The following is a 22,544-nucleotide window of genomic DNA, read 5'->3' as shown; positions in this document are numbered from 1 at the left end:
ATGATAGTTATATCTCAAACAGTCTACGATTTGATCGTTCCCTGGAAGACTAGTAGTAGTTCCCAATGCACATCTGGTGCCATTCTGTAATGTGTGGACTATCAGAGTGTTGATGAAACACAGATATTGCATCTGGATTGTATACAACAGTCACTATGCGCACTTTCCTCCATGGGAGTAATGTCTCAAACAGTCTACGCTTTTACCGTTCCCTGCAAGACCAGTAGCAGTTTCCGATGCCCATCTGGAGGCATTCTGTAATCGGTGGACCTTTGAAGTGTTGATGAAACACAGACATTGCCTCGGGATTGGATACAACAGTCATCATGCGCATTTTCCTACATTGGAGTAATGTCTCAAACAGTCTACGGTTTGATCGTCCCCAGGAAGACCAGTAGTAGTTTCCGATCCACATCTATAGGCATTCTGTAATCTGTAAACTATCAGAGTGTTGTTCAAACACAGATATTGTATCGGGATTGAATACAACAGTCATCATGCGCACTTTCCTCCATGGGAGTAATGTCTCAAACAGTTTACGCTTTTATCGTTCAATGGACGACTAGTAGTAGTTTCCGATGCACATGTTGGGGCATTCTGTAATGTGTGGACTATCAGAGTGTTGATGAAACACAGATATTGCATCAGGATTGAATACAACAGTCACCATGCGCACTTTCCTCCATGGGAGTAATGTCTCAAAGAGTTTACGCTTTGATCGTTCCCTGGAATACCAGTAGTAGTTTCCGATGCACATCTGTGGGAATTCGGTGATGTGTGGACTATCAGAGTGTTAATGAAACACAGAAATTGCATCGGCATTGAATACAACAGTCACCATGCGCACTTTAAATCATGGGAGTAATGTCTCAAAGAGTCTACTCTTTGATCGTTCCCTGTTAGACTAGTAGTAGTTTCCGATGCTCATCTGGAGGCATTCTGTAATCTGTGGACCTTCAAGGTGTTGATGAAACACAGAAATTGCATCGGGATTCAATACAACAGACTCCATGTGCACCTTCCTCCATGGGAGTAATGTCTCAAACAGTGTACGCTTTGTTCGTTCCCTGCAATACCAGTAATAGTTTCCGATGCACATCAGGAGGCATTCTGTAATCTTTGGACCTTCAAAGTGTTGAATAAACACAGAAATTGCATCGGGATTCAATACAACAATCACCATGCGCACTTTCCTCCATGGGAGTAATGTCTCTAACAGTCTACGCTTTGATCGTTCCCTGCAAGACCAGTAGTAGTTTTCGATGCACATCTGGAGATATTCTGTAATCTGTGGACCTTCAAAGTGTTGATGAAACACTGGAATTGCCGCTGGGTTGAATTCAACAGTAACCATGCACACTTTCCTCCATGGGAGTAATGTCTCAAAGAGTCTACGCTTTGATCGTTAACCGGAAGACCAGTAGTAGTTTCCGATGCACATCTGGGGGCATTCTGTAATCAGTGGACTATCAGAGTGTTGATGAAACACCGAAATTGCATCAGAATTGAATACAACACTCACCATGCGCACATTCCTCCATGGAAGTAATGTCTCAAACAGTCTACGATCTGATCGTTTCCTGCAAGACCAGTAGTAGTTTCCGATGCACAACTTCTGACATTCTGTAATGTGTGGACTATCAGAGTGTTGATGAGACACAGAAATTGCATCAGGATTGAATACAACAGTCAAATGCGCACTTTCCTCCATGGGAGTAATGTCTCAAACAGTTTACGCTTTAATCGTTCCCTGGAAGACCTGTAGTAGTTTCTGATGCACATCTGGAGGCATTCTGTAATGTGTGGACTATCAGAGTGTTGATGATACACAGAAATTGCATCGGGATTGAATACAACAGTCACAATTCACACTTTCCTCCATGGGTGTAATGTCTCAAACAGTCTACGCTTTGATCGTTTCCTGGAGGACCAGTAGTATTTTCCAATGCACATCTGGAGGCATTCTGTAATCTGTGGACCTTCAAGGTGTTGATGAAACACAGAAATTACATCGGGTTTGAATACAACAGTCACCATGCGCACTTTCCTCCGTGGGAGTAATGTCTCAAACAGTCTACTCTTTGATCGTTCCCTGGAAGACAAGTAGTAGTTTACAATGCACATCTGGTGCCATTCTGTAATGTGTGGACTATCAGAGTGTTGATGAAACACAGAAAGTGCATCGGGATTGAAGACAACAGTCACCATGCGCACTTTCCTCCATGGGTGTAATGTCTCTAACAGTTTACGCTTTCATCGTTCCCTGGAAGACCAGTAGTAGTTTCCGATGCACATCTGGGGGCATTCTGTAATGGGAGGACTATCAGAGTGTTGATGAAACACCGAAAATGCATCAGGATTGAATACAACACTCACCATGCGCACTTTCCTCCATGGACGTAATGTCTCAAACAGTCTACGCTTTTATCGTTCCCTGGAAGACCAGTAGTAGTTTCCGATGCACATCTGGAGGCATTCTGTTATCTGTGGACTATCAGAGTGTTGATGAAGCACAGAAATTGCATCGGGATTGAATACAACAGTCACCAAGTGCACTTTCCTTCATGGGTGTAATGCCTCGAACGGTTTACGCTTTGATTGTTCCCTGGAAGACCAGTAGCAGTTTCCGATGCACATCTGGGGGCATTCTGTAATCTGTGGACCTTCAAAGTGATGATGAAACACAGAAATTGATTCGGGATTGAATACAACAGTCACCATGCGCACTTTCCTCCATGGGAGTAATGTCTCAAACAATCTACGCTTTGATCTTTCCCTGGAAGACCAGTAGTAGTTTCCGATGCACATCTTCTGACATTCTGTAATGTGTGGACTATCAGAGTGTTGATGAAACACAGAAATTGCATCAGGATTGAATACAACAGTCATCATGCGCACTTTTCTCCATGGGAATAATGTCTCAAACAGTTTACGCTTTGATCGTTCCCTGGAAGACCAGTAGTAGTTTCCGATACACATCTGTGGGCATTCTGTAATGTGTGGACTATCAGAGTGTTGATGAAACACAGAAATTGCATCGGGATTGAATACAACAGTCATCATGCGCATTTTCCTCAATAGGAGTAATGTCTCAAACAGTCTACGCTTTGATCGTTTCTGGAGGACCAGTAGTATTTTCGATGCACATCTGGAGGCATTCTGTAATCTGTGGACCTTCAAGGTGTTGATGAAACTTAGAAATTGCATCGGGATTGAATACAACAGTCACCATGCGCACATTCCTCAATGGGAGTAATGTCTCAAACAGTCTACGCTTTGACCGTTCCCTACAAGACCAGTAGTAGTTTCCGATGCCCATCTGGAGGCATTCTGTAATCGGTGGACATTGAGAGTGTTGATGAAACACAGAAATTGCCTCTGGATTGAATACAACAGTCATCATGCGCATTTTCCTCAATAGGAGTAATGTCCCAAACAGTCTACGGTTTGATCGTCCCCTGGAAGACCAGTAGTAGTTTCCGATGCACATCTGGAGGCATTCTGTAATCTGAAAACTATCAGAGTATTGGGCAAACACAGAAATTGCATCGGGATTGAATACGACAGTCATCATGCGCACTTTCTTCCATGGGAGTAATGTCTCAAACAGTTTATGCTTTGATCGTTCAATGGAAGACTAGTAGTAGTTTCCGATGCACATGTTGGGGCATTCTGTAATGTGTGGACTATCAGAGTGTTGATGAAACACAGATATTGCATCAGGATTGAATACAACAGTCACCATGCGTACTTTCCTCCATGGGAGTAATGTTTCAAAGAGTTTACGCTTTGATCGTTCCCTGGAAGACCAGTAGTAGTTTCCGATGCACAACTGTGGGCATTCTGTGATGTGTGGACTATCAGAGTGTTAATGAAACACAGAAACTGCAGCGGGATTGAATACAACAGTCACCATGCGCACTTTAATCCATGGGAGTAATGTCTCAAACAGTCTACGCTTTGATCGTTCCCTGCAAGACTAGTAGTAGTTTCCGATGCCCATCTGGAGGCATTCTGTAATCTGTTTACTTTCATGGTGTTGATGAAACACAGAAATTGCATCGGGATTCAATACAACAGACTCCATTCGCAATTTTCTCCATGGGAGTAATGTCTCAAACAGTCTACGCTTTGTTCGTTCCCTGCAAGACCAGCAGTAGTTTGCGATGCACATCTGGAGGCATTCTGTAATCTTTGGACCTTCAAAGTGTTGAATAAAAACAGAAATTGCATCGGGATTCAATACAATCACCATGCGCACTTTCCTTCATGGGAGTAATGTCTCTAACAGTCTACGCTTTGATCGTTTCCTGCAGGACCAGTAGTATTTTCCGATGCACATCTGGAGGCATTCTGTAATGTGTGGACTATCAGAGTGTTGATGAATCACAGAAACTGCATCAGGATTGAATAAAACAGTCACCATGCGCACTTTCCTCCATGGTAGTAATGTCTCGAACAGTTTACGCTTTGATCGTTCCCTGGAAGACCAGTAGCAGTTTCTGATGCACATCTGGGGCCATTCTGTAATGTGTGGACTATCAGAGTGTTGATGAAACACAGAAATTGCATCGGGATTGAATACAACACTCACCATGCGCACTTTCCTCCATAGGAGTAATATCTCAAACAGTCTACGCTTTGATCGTTCCCTGGAAGACCAGTAGTAGTTTTCGATGCACATCTGGAGGCTTTCTGTAATCTGTGGACTATCAGAGTGTTGATGAAACACAGAAATTGCATCGGGATTGAATACAACACTCACCATGCGCACTTTCCTCCATAGGAGTAATATCTCAAACAGTCTACGCTTTGATCGTTCCCTGGAAGACCAGTAGTAGTTTTCGATGCACATCTGGAGGCTTTCTGTAATCTGTGGACTATCAGAGTGTTGATGAAACACAGAAATTGAATCGGGATCGAATACAAGAGTCACCATGGGCACTTTCCTCCATGGGAGTTATATCTCAAACAGTCTACGCTTTGATCGTTCCCTGGAAGACCAGTAGTAGTTTCCGATGCACATCTTCTGACATTCTGTAATGTGTGGACTATCAGAGTGTTGATGAAACACAGAAATTGCATCTGGATTGAATACAACAGTCAAATGCGCACTTTCCTCCATGGGAGTAATGTCTCACACAGTTTACGCTTTTAATCGTTCCCTGGAAGACCTGTAGTAGTTTCCGATGCACATCTGGAGGCATTCTGCAATGTGTGGACTATCAGAGTGTTGATGAAACACAGAAATTGCATCGGGATTGAATACAACAGTCACAATTCGCACTTTCCTCCATGGGTGTAATGTCTCAAACAGTCTACGCTTTGATCGTTTCCTGGAGGACCAGTAGTATTTTCCGATGCACATCTGGAGGCATTCTGTAATCTGTGGACCTTCAAGGTGTTGATGAAACACACAAATTGCATCGCGATTGAATACAACAGTCACCATGCGCACTTTCCTCCATGGGAGTAATGTCTCAAACAGGCTACTCTTTGATCGTTCCCTGGAAGACAAGTAGTAGTTTCCAATGCACATCTGGTACCATTCTGAAAAGTGTGGACTATCAGAGTGTTGGTGAAACACAGAATTCTCATCTGGATTGTATACAACAGTCACCATGCGCACTTTCCTCCATGGGAGTAAGGTCTCAAACAGTCTACGCTTTGACCGTTCCCTACAAGACCAGTAGTAGTTTTACGATGCCCATCTGGAGGCATTCTGTAGTCGGTGGACCTTCAAAGTGTTGATGAAACAAAGAAATTGCCACGGGATTGAATACAACAGTCATCATGCGCATTATCCTCCATAGGAGTAATGTCTCAAACACTCTACGGTTTGATCGTCCCCTGGAAGACCAGTAGTAGTTTCCGATGCACATCTGGAGGCATTCTGTAATCTGAAAACTATCAGAGTGTTGTTCAGACACAGAAATTGCAAAGTGATTGATTACAACAGTCATCATGCGCACTTTCCTCCATGGGAGTAATGTCTCACACAATTTACGCTTTGATCGTTCAATGGAAGACTAGTAGTAGTTTCCGATGCACATGTTGGGGCATTCTGTAATGTGTGGACTATCAGAGTGTTGATGAAACACAGAAATTGCATCAGGATTGAATACAACAGTCACCATGCGCACTTTGCTCCATGGGAGTAATGTCTCAAAGAGTTTGCGCTTTGATCGTTCCCTGGAATACCTGTAGTAGTTCCAATGCACATCTGTGGGCATTCTGTGATGTGTGGACTACCAGAGTGTTAATGAAACACAGAAATTGCATCGGGATTGAATACAACAGTCACCATGTGCACTTTAATCCATGGGGGTAATGTCTCAAACAGCCTACGCTTTGATCGTTCCCTGCAAGACCAGTAGTAGTTTCCGATGCACATTTGGAGATATTCTGTAATCTGTGGTCCTTCAAAGTGTTGATGAAACACAGGAATTGCCGCTGGATTGAATACAACAGTAACCATGCGCAATTTCCTCCTTGGGAGTAATGTCTCAAACAGTCTACGCTTTGATCGTTCCCTGGAAGAAAAGTAGTAGTTTCTAATGCACATCTGGGGCCATTCTGTAATGTGCGGACTATCAGAGTTGTGATGAAACACAGAAATTGCATCGGGATTGAATAGAACAGTCACCATGCGCATTTTGCTCCATGGGAGTAATGTCTCATCGTTTCCTGCAAGACCAGTAGTAGTTTCCGATGCACATCTTATGACATTCTGTAATGTGTGGACTATCAGAGTGTTGATAAAACATAGAAATTGCCTCGGGATTGAATACAACAGTCATCATGCGCATTTTCCTCCATAGGAGTAATGTCTAAAACAGTCTACGGTTTGATCGTCCCCTGGAACACCAGTAGTAGTTTCCGATGCACATCTGGAGGCATTCTGTAATCTGAAAACTATCAGAGTGTTGTTAAAACACAGAAATTGCATCGGGATTTCCTCCATGGGAGTAATGTCTCAAACAGTTTACGCTCTGATCGTTCAATGGAAGACTAGTAGTAGTTTCCGATGTACATGTTGGGACATTCTGTAATGTGTGGACTATCAGAGTGTTGATGAAACACAGAAATATGCATCGGGATTAAATGCAACAGTCACAATTCGCAATTTCCTCCATGGGTGTAATGTCTCAAACAGTCTACGGTTTGATCGTTCCCTGCAAGACCAGTAGTTGTTTCCGATGCACATCTGGAGATATTCTGTAATCTGTGGACCTTCAAAGTGTTGATGAAACACAGGAATTGCCGCTGGATTGAATTCAACAGTAACCATGCGCAATTTACTCCATGGGAGTAATGTCTCAAACAGTTTACGCTTTAATCGTTCCCTGGAAGACCTGTAGTAGTTTCCGATGCACATCTGGAGGCATTCTGTAATGTGTGGACTATCAGAGTGTTGATGAAACACAGAAATTGCATCGGGATTGAATACAACACTCACCATGCGCACTTTCCTCCATAGGAGTAATATCTCAAACAGTCTACGCTTTGATCGTTCCCTGGAAGACCAGTAGTAGTTTTCGATTCACATCTGGAGGCATTCTGTAATCTGTGGACTATCAGAGTGTTGATGAAACACAGAAATTGAATCGGGATCGAATACAAGAGTCACCATGGGCACTTTCCTCCATGGGAGTTATATCTCAAACAGTCTACGCTTTGATCGTTCCCTGCAAGACCAGTAGTAGTTTCCGATGCACATCTTCTGACATTCTGTAATGTGTGGACTATCAGAGTGTTGATGAAACACAGAAATTGCATCTGGATTGAATACAACAGTCAAATGCGCACTTTCCTCCATGGGAGTAATGTCTCACACAGTTTACGCTTTTACTCGTTCCCTGGAAGACCTGTAGTAGTTTCCGATGCACATCTGGAGGCATTCTGCAGTGTGTGGACTATCAGAGTGTTGATGAAACACAGAAATTGCATCGGGATTGAATACAACAGTCACAATTCGCACTTTCCTCCATGGGTGTAATGTCTCAAACAGTCTACGCTTTGATCGTTTCCTGGAGGACCAGTAGTATTTTCCGATGCACATCTGGAGGCATTCTGTAATCTGTGGACCTTCAAGGTGTTGATGAAACACACAAATTGCATCGCGATTGAATACAACAGTCACCATGCGCACTTTCCTCCATGGGAGTAATGTCTCAAACAGGCTACTCTTTGATCGTTCCCTGGAAGACAAGTAGTAGTTTCCAATGCACATCTTTTACCATTCTGAAATGTGTGGACTATCAGAGTGTTGGTGAAACACAGAATTCTCATCTGGATTGTATACAACAGTCACCATGCGCACTTTCCTCCATGGGAGTAATGTCTCAAACAGTCTACGCTTTGACCGTTCCCTACAAGACCAGTAGTAGTTTTACGATGCCCATCTGGAGGCATTCTGTAATCGGTGGACCTTCAAAGTGTTGATGAAACAAAGAAATTGCCTCGGGATTGAATACAACAGTCATCATGCGCATTATCCTCCATAGGAGTAATGTCTCAAACACTCTACGGTTTGATCGTCCCCTGGAAGACCAGTAGTAGTTTCCGATGCACATCTGGAGGCATTCTGTAATCTGAAAACTATCAGAGTGTTGTTCAGACACAGAAATTGCAAAGTGATTGATTACAACAGTGATCATGCGCACTTTCCTCCATGGGCGTAATGTCTCACAAAGTTTACGCTTTGATCGTTCAATGGAAGACTAGTAGTAGTTTCCGATGCACATGTTGGGGCATTCTGTAATGTGTGGACTATCAGAGTGTTGATGAAACACAGAAATTGCATCAGGATTGAATACAACAGTCACCATGCGCACTTTGCTCCATGGGAGTAATGTCTCAAAGGGTTTGCGCTTTGATCGTTCCCTGGAATACCTGTAGTAGTTCCAATGCACATCTGTGGGCATTCTGTGATGTGTGGACTACCAGAGTGTTAATGAAACACAGAAATTGCATCGGGATTGAATACAACAGTCATCATGCGCACTTTCCTCCATGCGAGTAATGTCTCAAACAGTTTACGCTTTGATCGTTCAACGGAAGACTAGTAGTAGTTTCCGATGCACATGTTGGGGCATTCTGTAATGTGTGGACTATCAGAGTGTTGATGAAACACAGAAATTGCATCAGGACTGAATACAACAGTCACCATGCGCACTTTCCTCCATGGGAGTAATGTCTCAAAGAGTTTACGCTTTGATCGTTCCCTGGAAGACCAGTAGTAGTTTCCGATGCACATCTGTGGGCATTCTGTGATGTGTGGACTATCAGAGTGTTAATGAAACACAAAAATTGCATCGGGATTGAATACAACAGTCACCATGCGCACTTTAATCCATGGGAGTAATGTCTCAATCAGCCTACGCATTGATCGTTCCCTGCAAGACCAGTAGTAGTTTCCGATGCACATCTAGAGGCATTCTGTAATCTGTGGACCTTCAAAGCGTTGATGAAACACAGAAAATGTATCGGGATTGAATACAACAGTCACCATGCGCACTTTCCTAGATGCGAGTAATGTCTCAAACAGTCTGCGATTTGATCGTTCCCTGGAAGACAAGTAGTAGTTTCCGATGCACATCTGGTGTCATTCTGTAATCTGTAGACTATCAGAGTGTTGATGAAACAAAGAAATTGCATCGGGATTGAATACAACAGTCACCATGCGCACTTTACTCCATGGGAGTCATGCCACAAACAGTTTACGCTTTGATCGTACCCTGGAAGACCAGTAGTAGTTTCCGATGCACATCTGGGGGCATTCTGTAGTGAGTGGACTATCAGAGTGTTGATGAAACACCGAAATTGCATCAGGATTGAATACAACACACACCATGCGCACTTTCCTCCATGGGAGTAATGTCTAAAACAGTCTACGCTTTTATCGTTCCCTGGAAGACCAGTAGTAGTTTCTGATGCACATCGTCTGACATTGTGTAATGTGTGGACTATCAGAGTGTTGATGAAACACAGAAATAGCATCAGGATTGAATACAACAGTCACCATGCGCACTTTCCTCCATGGGAATAATGTCTCAAACAGTTTACGCTTTTGATCGTTTCCTGGAAGACCAGTAGTAGTTTCCGATGGACATCTGTGGGCATTCTGTAATATGTGGACTATCAGAGTGTTGATGAAACACAGAAATTGCATCGGGATTGAATACAACAGTCACCAAGTGCACTTTACTTCATGGGAGTAATGCCTCGAACGGTTTACGCTTTGATCGTTCCCTGGAAGACCAGTAGCAGTTTCCGATGCAAATCTGGGGGCATTCTGTAATCTGTGGACCTTCAAAGTGTTGATGAAACACATAAATTGAATCGGGATTGAATACAACAGTCACCATGCGCACTTTCCTCCATAGGGTAAATGTCTCAAACAGTCTACGCTTTGATCTTTCCCTGGAAGACCAGTAGTAGTTTCCGATGCACATCTTCTGACATTCTGTAATGTGTGGACTATCAGAGTGTTGATGAAACACAGAAATTGCATCAGGATTGAATACAACAGTCACCATGCGCACTTTCCTCCATGGGAATAATGTCTCAAACAGTTTACGCATTTGATCGTTTCCTGGAAGACCAGTAGTAGTTTCCGATGCACATCTGTGGGCTTTCTGTAATATGTGGACTATCAGAGTATTGATGAAACACAGAAATTGCATCGGGATTGGATACAACAGTCATCATGCGCATTTTCCTCCATAGGAGTAATGTCTCAAACAGTCTACGCTCTTATCGTTCCCTGCAAGACCAGTAGTAGTTTCCGAAGCACATCTGGAGGCATTCTGTAATCTGTGGACTATCAGAGTGTTGATGAAACACAGAAATTGCATCGAGATTGAATACAACAGTCACCATGTGCACTTTTCTCCATGGGAATAATATCTGAAACAGTTTACGCTTTGATCGTTCCCTGGAAGACCAGTAGTAGTTTCCGTTGCTCATCTGGGAGCATTCTGTAATGTGTGGACTATCAGAGTGTTGATGAAACACAGAAATTGCATCAGGATTGAATACAAAAGTCACCATGCACACTTTCCTCCATGGGAGGAATGTCTCAAACATTTTACGCTTTGATCGTTCCCTGGAAGACCAGTAGTAGTTTCCGATGCACATCTGGGGGCATTCTGTAATGTGTGTACTATCAGAGTGTTGATGAATCACAGAAATTGCATCAGGATTGAATACAACTGTCACCATGCGCAATTTCCTCTATGGGAATAATGTCTCAAACAGTTTACGCTTTTGATCGTTCCCTGGAAGACCAGCAGTAGTTTTCGATGCACATCTGTGGGCATGCTGTAATGTGTGGACTATCAGAGTGTTGATGAAACACAGATATTGCATCGGGATTGGATACAACAGTCATCATGCGCATTTTCCTCCATAGGAGTAATGTCTCAAACAGTCTACGCTTTTATCGTTCCCTGGAAGACCAGTAGTAGTTTCCGATGCACATCTGGAGGCATTCTGTTATCTGTGGACTATCAGAGTGTTGATGAAACACAGAAATTGCATCGGGATTGAATACAACAGTCACCAAGTGCACTTTCCTTCATGGGAGTAATGCCTCGAACGGTTTACGCTTTGATCGTTCCCTGGAAGACCAGTAGCAGTTTCCGATGCACATCTGGGGGCATTCTGTAATCTGTGGACCTTCAAAGTGTTGATGAAACACAGAAATTGAATCGGGATTGAATACAACAGTCACCATGCGCACTTTCCTCCATGGGAGTAATGTCTCAAACAGTCTACGATTTGATCTTTCTCTGGAAGACCAGTAGTAGTTTCCGATGCACAATTTCTGACATTCTGTAATGTGTGGACTATCAGAGTGTTGATGAAACACAGAAATTGCATCAGGATTGAATACAACAGTCATTATGCGCACTTTCCTCCATGGGAATAATGTCTCAAACAGTTTACGCTTTTGATCGTTCCCTGGAAGACTAGTAGTAGTTTCTGATGCACATGTTGTGGCATTCTGTAATGTGTGGACTATCAGGGTGTTGATGAACACAGAAATTGCATCAGGATTGAATACAACAGTCACCATGCGCACTTTCCTCCATGGGAGTAATGTCTCAAAGAGTTTACGCTTTGATCGTTCCCTGGAAGACCAGTATTAGTTTCCGATGCACATCTGTGGGCATTCTGTGATGTGTGGACTATCAGAGTGTTAATGAAACACAAAAATTGCATCGGGATTGAATACAACAGTCACCATGCGCACTTTAATCCATGGGAGTAATGTCTCAATCAGCCTACGCTTTGATCGTTCCCTGCAAGACCAGTAGTAGTTTCCGATGCACATCTGGAGGCATTCTGTAATCTGCGGACCTACAAAGCGTTGATGAAACACAGAAAATGTGTCGGGATTGAATACAACAGTCACCATGCGCACTTTACTCCATGGGAGTCATGCCTCAAACAGTTTACGCTTTGATCGTACCCTGGAAGACCAGTAGTAGTTTCCGATGCACATCTGGGGGCATTCTGTAATGAGTGGACCAACAGAGTGTTGATGAAACACCGAAATTGCATCAGGATTGAATACAACACACACCATGCGCATTTTCCTCCATTGAAGTAATGTCTCAAACAGTCTACGATTTGATCGTTCCCTGCAAGACCAGTACTAGTTTCCGAAGCACATCTGGAGGCATTCTGTTATCTGTGGACTATCAGAGTGTTGATGAAACACAGAAATTGCATCGGGATTGAATACAACAGTCACCAAGTGCACTTTCCTTCATGGGAGTAATGCCTCGAACGGTTTACGCTTTGATCGTTCCCTGGAAGACCAGTAGCAATTTCCGATGCACATCTGGGGGCATTCTGTAATCTGTGGACCTTCAAAGTGTTGATGAAACACAGAAATTGAATCGGGATTGAATACAACAGTCACCATGCGCACTTTCCTCCATGGGAGTAATGTCTCAAACAGTCTACGCTTTGATCTTTCCCTGGAAGACCAGTAGTAGTTTCCGATGCACATCTTCTGACATTCTGTAATATGTGGACTATCAGAGTGTTGATGAAACACAGAAATTGCATCAGGATTGAATACAACAGTCACCATGCGCACTTTCCTCCATGGGAATAATGTCTCAAACAGTTTACGCTTTTGATCGTTCCCTGGAAGACCAGTAGTAGTTTCCGATGCACATCTGTGGGCATTCTGTAATGTGTGGACTATCAGAGTGTTGATAAAACACAGAAATTGCATCGGGATTGGATACAACATTCATCATGCGCATTTTCCTCCATAGGAGTAATGTCTCAAACAGTCTACGCTTTGATCCTTCCCTGCAAGACCAGTAGTAGTTTCCGATGCACATCTGGAGGCGTTCTGTAATCTGTGGACTATCAGATTGTTGATGACATACAGAAATTGCATCGGGATTGAATACAACAGTCACCATGCGCACTTTCCTCCATGGGAGTAATGTCTCAAACAGTTTACGCTTTGATCGTTCACTGGAAGACCAGTAGTAGTTTCCGATGTACATCTGGGGACATTCTGTAATGTGTGGACTATCAGAGTGTTGATGAAACACAGAAATTGCATCGGGATTGAATACAACAGTCACCATGCGCACTTTCCTCAATGGGAGTAATGTCTCAAACAGTCTACTCTTTGATTGTTCCCTGCAAGACCAGTAGTAGTTTCCGATGCACATCTGTGGGCATTCTGTAATGTGTGGACCTTCAAAGTGTTGATGAAACACAGAAATTGAATATTGATTGAATACAACAGTCACCATGCGCAGTTTCCTCCATGGGAGTGATGTCTCAAACAGTCTACGCTTTGATCTTTCCCTGGAAGACCAGTAGAAGTTTCCGATGCACATCTTCTGGCATTCTGTAATGTGTGGACTATGAGAGTGTTGATGAAACACAGAAATTGCATCGGGATTGGATACAACAGTCATCATTCGCAATTTCCTACATAGGAGTAATGTCTCAAACAGTCTACGCTTTTATCGTTCCCTGGAAGACCAGTATTAGTTTCCGATGCACATCTAGAGGCATTCTGTTATCTGTGGACTATCAGAGTGGTGATGAAACACAGAAATTGCATCGGGATTGGATACAACAGTCACCAAGTGCACTTTCCTTCATGGGAGTAATGCCTCGAACGGTTTACGCTTTGATCGTTCCCTGGAAGACCAGTAGCAGTTTCCGATGCACATCTGGGGGCATTCTGTAATCTGTGGACCTTCAAAGTGTTGATGAAACACAGAAATTGAATCGGGATTGAATACAACAGTCACCATGCGCAGTTTCCTCCATGGGAGTAATGTCTCAAACAGTCTACGCTTTGATCTTCCCCTGGAAGACCAGTAGTAGTTTCCGATGCACATCTTCTGATATTCTGTAATGTGTGGACTATCAGAGTGTTGATGAAACACAGAAATTGCATCGGGATTGGATACAACAGTCATCATGTGCATTTTCCTCCATAGGAGTAGTGTCTCAAACAGTCTACGCTTTTATCGTTCCCTGGAAGACCAGTAGTAGTTTCCGATGCACATCTGGAGGCATTCTGTTATCTGTGGACTATCAGAGTGTTGATGAAACACATAAATTGCATCGGGATTGAATACAACAGTCACCAAGTGCACTTTTCTTCATGGGAGTAATGCCTCGAACGGTTTACGCTTTGATCGTTCCCTGGAAGACCAGTAGCAGTTTCCGATGCACATCTGGGGGCATTCTGTAATCTGTGGACATTCAAAGTGTTGATGAAACACAGAAATTGAATCGGGATTGAATACAACAGTCACCATGGGCACTTTCCTCCATGGGAGTAATGTCTTAAACAGTCTACGCTTTGATCTTTCCCTGGAAGACCAGTAGTAGTTTCCGATGCACATCTTCTGACATTCTGTAATGTGTGGACTATCAGAGTGTTGATGAAACACAGAAATTGCATCAGGATTGAATACAACAGTCACCATGCGCACTTTCCTCCATGGGAATAATGTCTCAAACAGTTTACGCTTTTGATCGTTCCCTGGAAGACCAGTAGTAGTTTCCGATGCACATCTGCAGGCATTCTGTAATGTGTGGACTATCAGAGTGTTGATGAAACACAGAAATTGCATCGGGATTGGATACAACAGTCATCATGCGCATTTTCCTCCATAGGAGTAATGTCTCAAACAGTCTACGCTTTGATCGTTCCCTGCAAGACCAGTAGTAGTTTCCGATGCACATCTGGAGGCATTCTGTAATCTGTGGACTATCAGAGTGTTGATGAAACACAGAAATTGCATCGAGATTGAATACAACAGTCACCATGTGCACTATCCTCCATGGGAGTAATATCTCAAACAGTTCACGCTTTGATCGTTCCCTGGAAGACCAGTAGTAGTTTCCGATGCACATCTGGGGGCATTCTGTAATGTGTGGACTATCAGAGTATTGATGAATCACAGAAATTGCATCAGGATTGAATACAACAGTCACCATGCGCACTTCCCTCCATGGTAGTATTGTCTCAAACAGTTTACGCTTTGATCGTTCCCTGGAAGACCAGTAGTAGTTTCTGATGCACATCTGTTTCCATTCTGTAATGTGCGGACTATCAGAGTGTTGATGAAACACAGAAATTGCATCAGGATTGAATACAACAGTCACCATGCGCACTTTCCTCCATGGGAGTAATGTCTCAAACATTTTACGCTTGATCGTTCCCTGGAAGACCAGTAGTAGTTTCCGATGCACATCTGGGGGCATTCTGTAATGTGTGGACTATCAGAGTGTTGATGATTCACAGAAATTGCATCAGGATTGAATACAACAGTCACCATGCGCACTTTCCTCCATTGTAGTAATGTCTCGAACAGTTTACGCTTTGATCGTTCCCTGGAAGACCAGTAGTAGTTTCTGATGCACATCTGTTTCCATTCTGTCATGTGCGGACTATCAGAGTGTTGATGAAACACAGAAATTGAATCGGGATTGAATAGAACAGTCTTCATGCGCACATTCCTCCATGGGAGTAATGTCTCAAACAGTCTACGCTTTGATAGTTTCCTGCACGACCAGTAGTAGTTTCCGATGCACATCTTCTGACATTCTGTAATGTGTGGACTATCAGAGTGTTGATGAAACACAGAAATTGCATCGGGATTGAATACAACACTCACCATGCGCACTTTCCTCCATGGGAGTAATGTCTCAAACAGTCTACGCTTTGATCGTTCCGTGGAAGGCCAGTAGTAGTTTTCGATGCACATCTGGAGGCATTCTGTAATACGTGGACTATCAGAGTGTTGATGAAACACAGAAATTGCATCGGGATTGAATACAACACTCACCATGCTCACTTTCCTCCATGGGAGTAATGCCTCGAACGGTTTACGCTTTGATCGTTCCCTGGAAGACAAGTAGTAGTTTCCGATGCACATCTGGGTGCATTCTGTAATCTGTGGACCTTCAAAGTGTTGATGAAACAAAGATAATGAATCGGGATTGAATACAACAGTCACCATGCGCACTTTCCTCCATGGGAGTTATATCTCAAACAGCCTACGCTTTGATCGTACCCTGGAAGACAAGTAGTAGTTTCCGATGCACATCTTCTGACATTCTGTAATGTGTGGACTATCAGAGTGTTGATGAAACACAGAAATTGCATCAGGATTGAATTCAACAGTCAAATGCACACTTTCCTCCATGGGAGTAATGTCTCAAACAGTTTACGCTTTAATCGTTCCCTGGAAGACCTGTAGAAGTTTCCGATGCACATCTGGAGGCATTCTGTAATGTGTGGACTATCAGAGTGTTGATGAAACACAGAAATTGCATCGGGATGGAATACAACAGTCACAATTCGCACTTTCCTCCATGGGTGTAATGTCTCAAACAGTCTACGCTTTTGATAGTTTCCTGGAGGACCTGTAGTATTTTCCGATGCACATCTGGAGGCATTCTGTAATCTGTGGACCTTCAAGGTGTTGATGAAACACAGAAATTGCCTCGGGATTGAATACAACAGTCACCATGCGCACTTTCCTCCATAGGAGTAATGTCCCAAACAGTCTACGGTTTGATCGTCCCCTGGAAGACCAGTAGTAGTTTCCGATGCACATCTGGAGGCATTCTGTAATCTGAAAACTATCAGAGTATTGTTCAAACACAGAAATTGCATCGGGATTGAATACAACAGTCATCATGCGCACTTTCCTCTATGGGAGTAATGTCTCAAACAGTTTACGTTTTGATCGTTCAATGGAAGACTAGTAGTAGTTTCCGATGCACATGTTGGGGCATTCTGTAATGTGTGGACTATCACAGTGTTGATGAAACACAGTAATTGCATCAGGATTGAATACAACAGTCACCATGCGCACTTTCCTCCATGGGAGTAATGTTTCAAAGAGTTTACGCTTTGATCGTTCCCTGGAAGACCAGTAGTAGTTTCCGATGCACATCTGTGGGCATTCTGTGATGTGTGGACTATCAGAGTGTTAATGAAACACAGAAATTGCATCGGGATTGAATACAACAGTCACCATGCGCACTTTAATCCATGGGAGTAATGTCTCAAACAGTCTACGCTTTGATCGTTCCCTGCAAGACTAGTAGTAGTTTCCGATGCTCATCTGGAGGCATTCTGTAATCTGTGGACCTTCAAAGTGTTGATGAAACACAGATATTGCATCGGGATTCAATACAACAGTCACCATGTGCTTTTTCCTCAATGGGAGTAATGTCTCTAACAGTCTACGCTTTGATCGTTCCCTGCAAGACCAGTAGTAGTTTCCGATGAACATCTGGAGACATTCTGTAATCTGTGGACCTTGAAAGTGTTGATGAAACACAGGAATTGCCGCTGGATTGAATACAACAGTAACCATGCGCAATTTCCTCCATGGGAGTAATGTCTCAAACAGTGTACGATTTGATCGTTCCCTGGAAGACCAGTAGTAGCTTCCGATGGACATCTGGAGGCATTCTGTAATCTGTGGACTATCAGAGTGTTGATGAAACACAGAAATTGCATAGGGATTGAATACAACAGACACCATGCACACTTTCCTCCATTGGAGTAATGTCTCAAACAGTTTACGCTTTGATCGTTCCCTGGAAGACCAGTAGTAGTTTCCGATGTACATCTGGGGACATTTTGTAATGTGTGGACTATCAGAGTGTTGATGAAACACAGAAATTGCATCGGGATTGAATACAACAGTCACCATGCGCACTTTCCTAGATGCGAGTAATGTCTCAAACAGTCTACGCTTTGATCGTTCCCTGGAAGACAAGTAGTAGTTTCCGATGCACATCTGGTGTCATTCTGTAATCTGTAGACTATCAGAGTGTTGATGAAACACAGAAATTGCATCGGGATTGAATACAACAGTCACCATGCGCACTTTACTCCATGGGAGTCATGCCTCAAAGAGTTTACGCTTGGATCGTACCCTGGAAGACCAGTAGTAGTTTCCGATGCACATCTGGGGGCATTCTGTAATGAGTGGACTATCAGAGTCTTGATGAAACACCGAAATTGCATCAGGATTGAATACGACACTCACCATGCGCACTTTCCTCCATGGAAGTAATGTCTCAAACAGTCTACGATTTGATCGTTCCCTGCAAGACCAGTACTAGTTTCCGATGCACATCTGGAGGCATTCTGTAATCTGTGGACCTTCAATGTGTTGGTGAAACCCAGAAATTGCCGCGGGATTGAATACAACAGTCACCATGCGCACTATCCTCCATGGGAGTAATGTCTCAAACAGTCTACGCTTTGAACTTTTCCTGGAGGACCAGTAGTAGTTTCCGATGCACATCTAGAGGCATTCTGTAATCTGTGGACTTTTAAAGTGTTGATGAAACACAGAAATTGAATCGGGATTTAATACAACAGTCACTATGCGCACTATCCTCCATGGGAGTAATGTCTCAAAGAGTCTACGATTTGATCGTTCCCTGCAAGACCAGTAGTAGTTTCCGATGCACATCTGGAGGCATTCTGTAATCTGTGGACCTTCAAAGTGTTGGTCAAACACAGAAATTGCCGCGGGATTGAATACAACAGTTACCATGCGTACTTTCCTCCATGGGAGTAATGTCTCAATCAGTCTACGCTTTGATCGTTCCCTGGAAGACCAGTAGTAGTTTCCGATGCACATCTGGGGGCATTCTGTAATGTGTGAACTATCAGAGTGTTGATGAAACACAGAAATTGCATCAGGATTGAATACAACAGACACCATGCGCACTTTCCTCCATGGGAGTAATGTCTCAAACAGTGTACGATTTGATCGTTCCCTGCAAGACCAGTAGTAGCTTTCGATGCACATCTGGGTACATTCTGTAATGTGTGGACTATCAGAGTGTTGATGAAACACAGAAACTGCATCAGGATTGAATACAAGAGTCACCATGACCACTTTCCTCCATGGGAGTAATGTCTCAAACAGTTTACGCTTTGATCGTTCCCTGGAAGGCCAGTAGTAGTTTCCGATGCACATCTGGGGGCTTTCTGTAATGAGTGGACAATCAGAGTGTTAATGAAACACCGAAATTGCATCAGGATTGAATACAACACTCGTCATGCGCACTTTCCTCCATGGAAGTAATGTCTCAAACCGTCTACGATTTGATCGTTCCCTGCAAGACCAGTACTAGTTTCCGATGCACATCTGGAGGCATTCTGTAATCTGTGGACCTTCAAAGTGTTGGTGAAACACAGAAATTGCCGCGGGATTGAATACAACAGTCACCATGCTCACTATCCTCCATGGGAGTAATGTCTCAAACAGTCTACGCTTTGATCGTTTCCTGGAGGACCAGTAGTAGTTTCCGATGCACATCTGGAGGCATTCTGTAATCTTTGGACCTTCAAAGTGTTGATGAAACACAGATATTGCATCGGGATTCAATACAACAGTCACCATGTGCTTTTTCCTCAATGATAATAATGTCTCTATCAGTCTACGCTTTGATCGTTCCCTGCAAGACCAGTAGTAGTTTCCGATGCACATCTGGAGGCATTCTGTTATCTGTGGACTTTCAAAGTGTTGATGAAACACTGAAATTGAAGCCGGATTGAATACAACAGTCACCATGCGCACTTTCCTCCATGGGAGTAATGTCTCAAACAGTCTAGGCTTTGATCGTTCCCTGGAAGACCAGTAGTAGTTTCCGATGCACATCTGGAGGCATTCTGTAATCAGTGGACTATCAGAGTGTTGATGAAACACAGAAATTGCATCAGGATTGAATACAACAGACACCATGCGCACTTTCCTCCATGGGAGTAATGTCTCAAACAGTGTACGATTTGATCGTTCCCTGCAAGACCAGTAGTAGCTTTCGATGCACATCTGGGTACATTCTGTAATGTGTGGACTATCAGAGTGTTGATGAAACACAGAAACTGCATCAGGATTGAATACAAGAGTCACCATGACCACTTTCCTCCATGGGAGTAATGTCTCAAACAGTTTACGCTTTGATCGTTCCCTGGAAGGCCAGTAGTAGTTTCCGATGCACATCTGGGGGCTTTCTGTAATGAGTGGACAATCAGAGTGTTAATGAAACACCGAAATTGCATCAGGATTGAATACAACACTCGTCATGCGCACTTTCCTCCATGGAAGTAATGTCTCAAACCGTCTACGATTTGATCGTTCCCTGCAAGACCAGTACTAGTTTCCGATGCACATCTGGAGGCATTCTGTAATCTGTGGACCTTCAAAGTGTTGGTGAAACACAGAAATTGCCGCGGGATTGAATACAACAGTCACCATGCTCACTATCCTCCATGGGAGTAATGTCTCAAACAGTCTACGCTTTGATCGTTTCCTGGAGGACCAGTAGTAGTTTCCAATGCACATCTAGGGGCATTGGGTAATCTGTTGACATTCAAAGTGTTGATGAAACACAGAAATTGAATCGGGATTGAATACAACAGTCACTATGCGCACTATCCTCCATGGGAGTAATGTCTCAAACAGTGTACGATTTGATCGTTCCCTGCAAGACCAGTAGTAGTTTCCGATGCACATCTGGAGGCATTCTGTAATCTGTGGACCTTCAAAGTGTTGGTGAAACACAGAGATTGCCGCGGGATTGAATACAACAGTTACCATGCGCACTTTCCTCCATGGGAGTAATGTCTCAATCAGTCTACGCTTTGATCGTTCCCTAGAAGACCAGTAGTAGTTTCCGATGCACATCTGGGGGCATTCTGTAATGTGTGAACTATCAGAGTGTTGTTGAAACACAGAAATTGCGTCAGGATTTAATACAACAGTCACCATGCGCACTTTCGTCCATGGGAGTAATGTCTCAAACAGTGTACGGTTTGATCGTTTCCTGCACGACCAGTAGTAGTTTCCGATGCACATCTGGAGGCATTCTGTAATCTTTGGACCTTCAAAGTGTTGAAGAAACACAGATATTGCATCGGGATTCAATACAACAGTCACCATGTGCTTTTTCCTCAATGGGAGTAATGTCTCTAACAGTCTACGCTTTGATCGTTCCCTGCAAGACCAGTAGTAGTTTCCGATGCACATCTGGAGGCATTCTGTAATCTGTGGACCTTCAAAGGGTTGATGAAACACAGAAATTGCATCGGGATTGAATACAACAGTCACCATGTGCACTTTCTTCCATGGGAGTAATGTCTCAAACAGTCTACGCATTGATCGTTACCTGCCAGACCAGTAGTAGTTTGCGATACACATCTGGAGGCATTCTGTAATCTGTGGACCTTCAAAGTGTTAATGAAACACAGAAATTGCATCGGGATTGAATACAACAGTCACCATGCGCACTTTCCTCATTGGGAGTAATGTCTCAAACAGTCTACGCTTTGATCGTTTCCTGAAGGACCAGTAGTATTTTCCGATGCACATCTGGAGGCATTCTATAATCTGTGGACCTTCAAGGTGTTGATGAAACACAGAAACTGCATCGGGATTGAATACAACAGTCATCATGCGCATTATCCTCCATGGGAGTAATGTCTCAAACAGTCTACGCTTTGATCGTTCCATGGAAGACAAGTAGTAATTTCCGATGCACATATGGGGGCATTCTGTAATGTGTGGACTATCAGAGTGTTGATGAAACACAGAAATTGCATCGGGATTGAATACAACAGACACCATGCGCACTTTCATCCATGGGAGTAATGTCTCAAACAGTCTACGCTTTGATCGATCCGTGCAAGACCAGTAGTAGTTTCCGATGAACATCTGGAGGCAATCTGTAATATGTGGACATTCAAAGTGTTGATGAAACACAGAAATTGCCTCGGGTTTGAATACAACAGTCACCATGCGCACTTTCCTTTATGGGAGTATTGTCTCAAACAGTCTGCGGTTTGATCGATTCCTGGAAGACCAGTAGTAGTTCCCGATGCACATCTGGAGGCATTCTGTAATCTTTGGACCTTCAAAGTGTTGATGAAACACAGAAATTGCATCGGGATTCAATACAACAGTCACCATGCGCACTTTCCTCCATGGGAGTAATGTTTC

The sequence above is a fragment of the Schistocerca gregaria genome, chromosome 3 (genome assembly GCF_023897955.1).
Source record: "Schistocerca gregaria isolate iqSchGreg1 chromosome 3, iqSchGreg1.2, whole genome shotgun sequence".
NCBI lineage: Eukaryota > Metazoa > Arthropoda > Insecta > Orthoptera > Acrididae > Schistocerca > Schistocerca gregaria.
Note: the sequence above shows the minus strand (reverse complement) of the source record.